Genomic DNA, 7,296 nt, shown 5'->3' on the forward strand with positions numbered 1-7,296 from the left:
TTTCATCTGGGGGTTAGCCATGCTGTATGCAGCTTGGAAAATGTCCCTTATGAATTAAGGCAAGATTTTGTTTCAAAAGTAACTCAGGATTTTGGATATTCCAGTCACAGGGAGCCCAACCAGAACCATCTTAAAAGGTTCTGGATTTGAAAAAGTGCTTGCTGAAAATCCCCTTTCAGGTGTTTCCAGACTGGCACACCAACATAGAGATGTCCAAAATCATTAGTCACTTCGGAAAATCTTGGCCTGCATCTCTGCAGATGGTGAAAAAAACAGTGGCTTTGGAAAAAAAATTAAATGCTGGCATTGGCAGCTTAATAGCATACGTACTCGACACTATTAATTACTCTATTCCACGCGTGTGGAGATGCCATATTATGATACTTTGGGTAATCTTACTCATTAGCCCTTTGCTCACCACTAATGAGCCAAACACCTGAGCCTCTTCCGGCAGCCGCCATTTTGTTTTAAAGTAGCCAGAAATGGGTCCTTATCCTCCCCTCAATTTGTGGAATTCCACTAAGGAGGAGGCAGTGCACGATCCCATGTGGACCAGTAACCAGTTGTCTATGCCTATAAACAGGGCTGGGGAACCTTGTTTGGGTTGGGGGCCGCTGACCCACAGAAAAATCAGTCGGGGGCCGCATACAAGCGAGAAGCAAACAAACAAAGAAACCCGCACTGACATGGCCCCCAACGGAGGAGACAAACACTTCCCACATTCCCCTCACACACCAGAGCCTAGGGGGCGCCTGGGCTAGTAGATTTCATGTGTCCCAGCCCAGAGGGGGGCAGGAGGGTCAATGCTGTCGTCCGTCCCCCCCTCTCCCCACCCGGAGGGTCAATGGGTTCCCTAATGCTGTGGGAGAAGCCCTGAGCCTCAGGAGACAGATCAAGGCAAGTCAGGAGCCGCATCTGGCCCTTCGGTTCCCCACCTCTGCTAGAAAAGTCACATCTTAAAATCCCAATAGCTTGAAGGGCAAGAACGGAAGCAATGTATCCCTAGAAAGAGGGATTCCTGGCTTCCCAAGGGAACACAAGTGACGATATGATAAAACTGCCATGTTTAAGTACAGAACTCCTTTGGAACTCTGGACGCCGAGCTACAGAGACAGTCGGTGGATCCTGCTGGAGGGTCTAAAAACAGTCCCAATAAACACGTCAACATCTCTCCTAAAGCCATGACTCCATACAGCGCGGTGTATGTGATCGTTTGGAGGGGGACGCTGTAAAGATTCTATCGGCACTCATGTGGGATGAGTGTCAGCATTCGCAGGCAGGGGCACCCACTCGCAAGTAATACTGCAATTGTCCCAAATGCCTGCTGATAAAACCTTCATCCCACACCAGCGTGTGTTTTCTTGATAGAGCCATAAAGAATCTCGCTTTCTGCACACAATGAGCCTGGATAGTATTTGACACTATAGTTGCAAATACGTGGGCTGGGAATCTCAGTAGTGCCTTCATATTACTTCAGTAGGCGATACAAACTTGGATCGGAGGTGAGAATTTGGCGATGTGTGTATTGGATATAAGGAGATGGAAGACGAACACCCAGATAACATTGATGAGAGCTTTATTTCTGTGCTTGGCCCATCAGCCACAGCATCTGGGCATTTTTGGCCAGCTCCTCCTTAATGATTTCAGTGGGAGTTAGACACCTTTTAGGAGCTGGTCTGTCCTCTCTCTGTCTTCCTCTCTCTAGCTTCAAGGGATAGCAGAGTTAGTCTGTTACAGAAAAAAACAACCAATAGGCTGGTAGCAGCACTTTATAGACTAACAAAAGGTGTAGATGGGATCAGGAGTTTTCATGGGCACAGCCCCCTTCTTTAGATAACTCTGGTCATCTGAAGACGTGGGCTTTTCCCACGAAAGCTCAGGATCTCATCGACATGTTTTGTTCGTCTATAAAGTGCTACCAGACCGTTGGTTGTTTTTTTCCTCTCTCTAGTTATCTACAGTTTTACATATTCAAATTGTGACCTCAGATACAAGCTTCCAACTCACGTGAAAGCACCGAAAATATCCAAGGGCCGATTTTCTCCCCATATCTTTGCAGCCTTTAGGATAATGTTAACCAGCATGGGCGCTCACTGATTTCAGCGGAAGTTGTATTCCAAAAATCGTTGGCTTCTTATTAAACCAATTGGCCCCATAATCTCTTTAGGAATAAAAAACAACATTTTCAAAGCCTATAAACAGCTTAGGAGCCAAGCTCCCTTTTTCTAGTATGACCATGGAATTTTGGAAACTACTGGTATGTCTACACTGTGTTTTAAAACCCGTGGCGGCTCATCTCAGAGACACGCTGCTCCTTTCCCCTCGTCTTACAGATTGGAGTTTGCGCTACAGTGCTAAAAGCTGCTGTTTAGCTATTTGGGTTTGGGCTGGAGCTCCAACTCAAGCCACAAAATCTACACTACTGTCTTATCAGAATCATAGAACCCCAGGGCTGGAAAAGACTTCGGGAGTCATCAAGTCCAGCCCCCTGCCCGAACCAGGACCAACCCAACTCAATCATCCCAGCCAGGGCTTTGTCAAGCCGAGACTTAAAAACTTCTAGGAATGGAGATCCCCCCCCTTCCTAGGGAATCCAACCCAGCGCTTCCCCACCCTCGCACGGCATGAGCCCCACACACCTGAGCTGTGAGAGACTCACTGCCTTGAATTTTCAAATGCGCCACAGACATATGGAAGTTAATGGCACTTAGGCTCCTAACTGTCATTTGAAAATGGGACTAAACTCCTAAGTCTTTTCAGCCTCGTGTCAAAAAATATTTAGGTGCCTTACTCCCATGGGAGTTGGTGCCTCAACACCTGTGAGGATCTGGGCCTTCGGCACTGTTATAAAACCCACAAAATCTAAATCTTTAACTTCAGGTGCCTAAATCCCTTTAGCACAGAGAGATTTAGCACAGTGTTTCTCAACTAGTGGTCCGAGTACCCTCAGGGGTGCTGGAGAGAAGTCTGAGGGGTACGTCACCACAACTGAAATTTGGAGAAAACTGAATTTTTATTTTACATTTTACAGCGCTTTATTATTTTTGTACTTTTGACACCCACAAATTTTATCGCCCGCCTGGCTCCGATTAAGTTGTTTAAACAAAGGTGTTGCAATGGTAGAAAAAAAATTGTGTGTCTGAAAACTGTAGGTACTGGGGGTCCTTATAATTTTTTAAAAACGGATACTTATAAAAAAGAGTTGAGAAACACTGATTTAGCAGGTTGAACTTTTAGAGAAAAATCTGTTCACCTGCAAGCTGAGTAAATTGCCTAGTGTTACTGTCAGTCATTACACATGAGGTGACATGGTTCCATGTTTTCTTAACAAAGGGGCTTTGTGGAGAAACTTCCCACCTGAAGTCTCAGGAAGAATGTTTGGAGAATGAGTTTGGTATTTATTTTCCAGGATGAATTGTGGACTATAAAAGGGCTCTCTGTGCCTGGAGTTGTATGCGCAGGCTGCTTACACACATTATGAAAGGCATGTTGAGGTTAAACAGACATGCAATATCCCGACCAATCGGCATCTGAGAGATGCTAACCTGCCCAAGCAGCATTTCATCTCCGTACGTTTTAAACCCCCACTGTCAAATTGCTGATGTAGCAAGGGAAATTTTGCACATTCAGTAGAATTTAGGAAGGGAACTTTATTTTATTTTGCATTTCAACTCATTCTTCTTTCAGTATTAGTAGTTCTCTTCTCTACACGGCACCTACATTGACTGTAGGGTTAAAATAATATTTCTTTTTAAATTAGACAAACAGCACAACCAGGTCTACTAGTGAGTGAGGCTTTATGAGGGAAATGAAGAATTAAATTCTGCCTTTGTCAGTGTGACACAAGCACTTTTAAAGCCTGAAAGCTTGTCACTCTCGTCAACCAAAGTTGGTCCAATAAAATGTATTATCTCACTCTACAGGTCTCGAAAATATCCCAGGACTAACATTGCTACAACAACAAAATAGAAGACATGGGTTGCCCTGTTGATAGTGTCTAATGCAGAGAGCTGATGGATTAGCTCAAAAATTAGTAAATGAATTAGTTGGTGGATCATTGCAAGCTTCACTGAATAAGGCAATCGATTAGTAATATTCTACTGATTTAGGTAGAGTAGACAGATGGAAAGAGAGCTCCGTGTAAGGAGCTTTTCGTTTGTGCAGTTTTACTAGAAGCCTTGAGGAAACGCGTGAGTCCTGGACAAGAGCCTTAGCGCAGGTTTTAGAGAACAATGGAAGCCCCCGTGGTAGGCAACACCCTTTCCACTAAAATATGCCTCAGGCACAATATTTGCAGCAGAAGTCACCTATTTTACAAGTCCGTGCACCCCTTTAGAAATGGCTCCTTTGGTTATAGAGGCAACTTTGAAAATGTAAACTGTGTGTAATCAATGTCGTGCTGCCTTTCGGAATTGGCAGAGTGCCTAAACAATACATCTGAGAAGGGTGAGCTGCCCTGTTCGTCTGAATCAGGGCCTTCCTGGTTGTTACGGAACTCTGCATTTGTTTTGGATTTTGCCAATTTGCTGCAGCACTAAAGAGTCCCCGGCAAAAACCAAAGGGGGGATGTAAACTCTAGACGAGGGCACACACACATCATGAATTCATGGCAGCTGTCACCGTCAGAATTCAAAAGTGCAACTGGAGGGATGGCTGCTTTGCCACAAACCTCATACAGAAATACTTGTAAATTTAGCACTTTCCTCGAATTAGATCAAATAGCAGTTACCTGACACCTGGCTTCTCTAAAAACCCCAGTGTGGGCGGCGTTCAAAATCCTCCTCTCCCTCTTGCAAAACTTGCTTCAGAGGAGTAAATTATGGCAAAAAGAATGGTCTGAAACAAGATGCAAAGGGTTTGTTGTTTTTTAAAACGAGCACCCCTAGGGGCAGAGCTGCTGGAAGAAACACTGGCCAGGCTGAGCCAGGAGGGAATTGTGTCCATCCAGCTGTGCAAGCCTGCACCGATTGCACTTTGCATCTCTCCCTCTGGCGAGGGGTTTCCGAGGTGCCAGCTCCCCACAGGGAGGGAGGCCGGGATAAGTGGAGGAGCCCCAGAGAGGGCAGGAGACTAATTTGCAGACAAGCTCAGTTCCAACGTAGGGGCAGAAATAAATGGCGGGCCGGGTAGCAGCGCTGCTTGGAGAGAGCAGAAAACAAAGGGTCCCAGGAAGGAGTGTGGCCCAATAGGCATTTCAAGCCACAACACAACCAGATTGTGCTTCCAGTTACCTCGCGGCAGCCCTGCCGCTCTCCGGAAATTCCCGCAGAGCTGGGCCCCGCGCACCATCCCAAATCATGAAGCTCAGTAACTCATGATCATCTAGCAGCCTCTGCAGTAGGATCTATTCTCAGTCTAGATCGGGGCTGGGGAACCGTTTTTGGGGGGCCACCGACCCACAGAAAAATCAGTCGGGCCCCTCCCCGCCCCAGCTGAGGCAGCCCCGGAAGGAGAAGGACATTCTCCACGTTCCACCCTCACACCAAAGCCTGGACGAGGAGGGACAGGCTGGTAGATTTTGTGAGCTCCAGCCCTGGGGGGGGATGGCAGCGGGGGCTGGAGCACAGGGCAGGCTCCCCAGTCCGCGAGGGTCGGATCCAAGCAAGTGTAGGCTCCCCACCCCGGTCTAGAATAACATTCGCAACACGACAACTCCCAGCACGGCTGGGTCTCACTGGGCCTGGGCAACTAAGTCAGCTCAAACACGCACACTCCTCTCTCACCCAGGAAGTGCTCAGAGGTGAGGGCTGGCAGCCCCCTCCCCCCCACTCTGTCGGGGATGGAGGCAGGGGTGCTCACCCAGAAATCAGGCGGTGCCCCCGAAACCACAACCCTCCAGCATCCCGGTGCAAAACATCCCCCCATTCCCGGGGCATCTCTGGGCGAGCCGCCCCGAAAGGAAGCACCTGCTGCAGAGTCAAGGTGGGGGGTGGAGGGCAGCAGGCGACAACCACCCGGCCGTCGCAGCGAGGAGAAGTCGCAAGGAGCAGCCACAGCTCTGAGTCCACAAGTGCGGCTGAGCTCCCTCGGCACGGAGTGGCCAAGACAGCGGGGAAGCAAAACGCCCGCGGCTGCCAGGCAGAGGGGCTAGGTGTGGGGGGCTGAACGGGGAGCTCAGCTAGGGACAGGTTTGCCTGCAGAAAGCTCACTTGGGAGAAGGACTGAGAGAGGGAGGCGAGGGAGAAAGAAGCGAGGGAGCGAGAAAGGGAGAGAGGAGGCAGCTGGGAAAATAAAGAGGGGCTCCCTCTGAAAGTCCCCCATGTGCCAGCAAAGCAGGAGAGCTGCAGGGGGTACCCCAGAGAAGTTATAACTGATTCCCCGGCATTACTCCTGCCTGCTGAGCCCCAGACCCTGTCCCCACCCCGGCACAGCTAATGAGCCAGCTCGGGCCAGAGGGGCCCAGACTCACCTGTAGGACATAAGAACTGGCAGGCATCAGTCCCCTGCGCTCCAGGGACCCAGAGTGGGTGAGGGGGGCTGGTGAAGTCCTGGGCTGTCACACCCTGCCGGGCAGCCTCACTCAGCAAGTGGTTACATCGCTGCCCCAAGAAATGTGTCAGTGGGTCAGCAGGACACTAATTGGGTGGTTTTTTTTTTTTTTGCATAACCAGGTCTTAGGAAAGCAGGAGTCATGCCGTGATTACGTAAGAGCCAGTGAGATGCCGCGGCAGGGCAGGCGTGTTGCTAGAGGGTCAGGTGGGTTTCTCAGGCGACACAGCTGCTTTCTAGCTTTCTCAGAGCTTCCCGTTAGCGTTCACACTGAGGAACCACCTACCCTCGCGGCCTCAGCTTCACTACTTCAAAAAGCCATCCCCGGGGAGAGTCAGACAGACTGAAGCGCCGGCGGCCCCGTGAATGCAGCGGGGGGTGGGGAGTGCCGCGAGGGCACAGACGGAGACAGGCAGACAGTGAGGTGAAGAGGATGAGGACTGCACTGCCGACTAAACCACACTCGGCTTCTTCAAATCACTTCGGAAACAGTCAGTAGAGCCTCCCCGGGCCGGCGTTTGCCATGAGGCAGAGGGGGGCAGTCGCCCCCGCCAGCCCTTGGTTTGCCCCCCCACTGAAGTTTCTTAGGTCTGTGAGCTCCCCTTCTCTCCCCTGCCCGATGCGGCACAATTCAGTGTCATCGCAGATGATGATCCGTGTGCGGAGAGACCATCGCCCTCTCCCCACAGCGAGCCCTGCAGTGACCGGCCTGCGTGGGCGGGAGGCCTATTCGAATCTCTCCCTCTCCATTACGCCTGGAGGCCGGCGTGGGGCTCTAACCCCTCGGGGTCGCTGGGCGGCTAGTGG

At 50.1% G+C, this 7,296-nt stretch overlaps 1 protein-coding gene across 1 annotated transcript in view; it reads right to left on the reverse strand.

Annotated features, from left to right (window-relative positions):
- NFILZ (NFIL3 like basic leucine zipper) overlaps positions 1–6,546 on the reverse strand; it is a 29,035-nt gene extending 22,489 nt beyond the window's left edge. Inside the window, exon 1 of the mRNA XM_075903181.2 lies at positions 6,410–6,546. The gene's annotated coding sequence lies outside the window, so the exon portion shown is untranslated. The remainder of the gene's footprint in view (positions 1–6,409) is intronic.
- Between the last annotated feature and the right edge of the window lie 750 nt (positions 6,547–7,296).

The sequence above is a fragment of the Pelodiscus sinensis genome, chromosome 32 (genome assembly GCF_052426305.1).
Source record: "Pelodiscus sinensis isolate ZL-2025 chromosome 32, ASM5242630v1, whole genome shotgun sequence".
Lineage (NCBI taxonomy): Eukaryota > Metazoa > Chordata > Testudines > Trionychidae > Pelodiscus > Pelodiscus sinensis.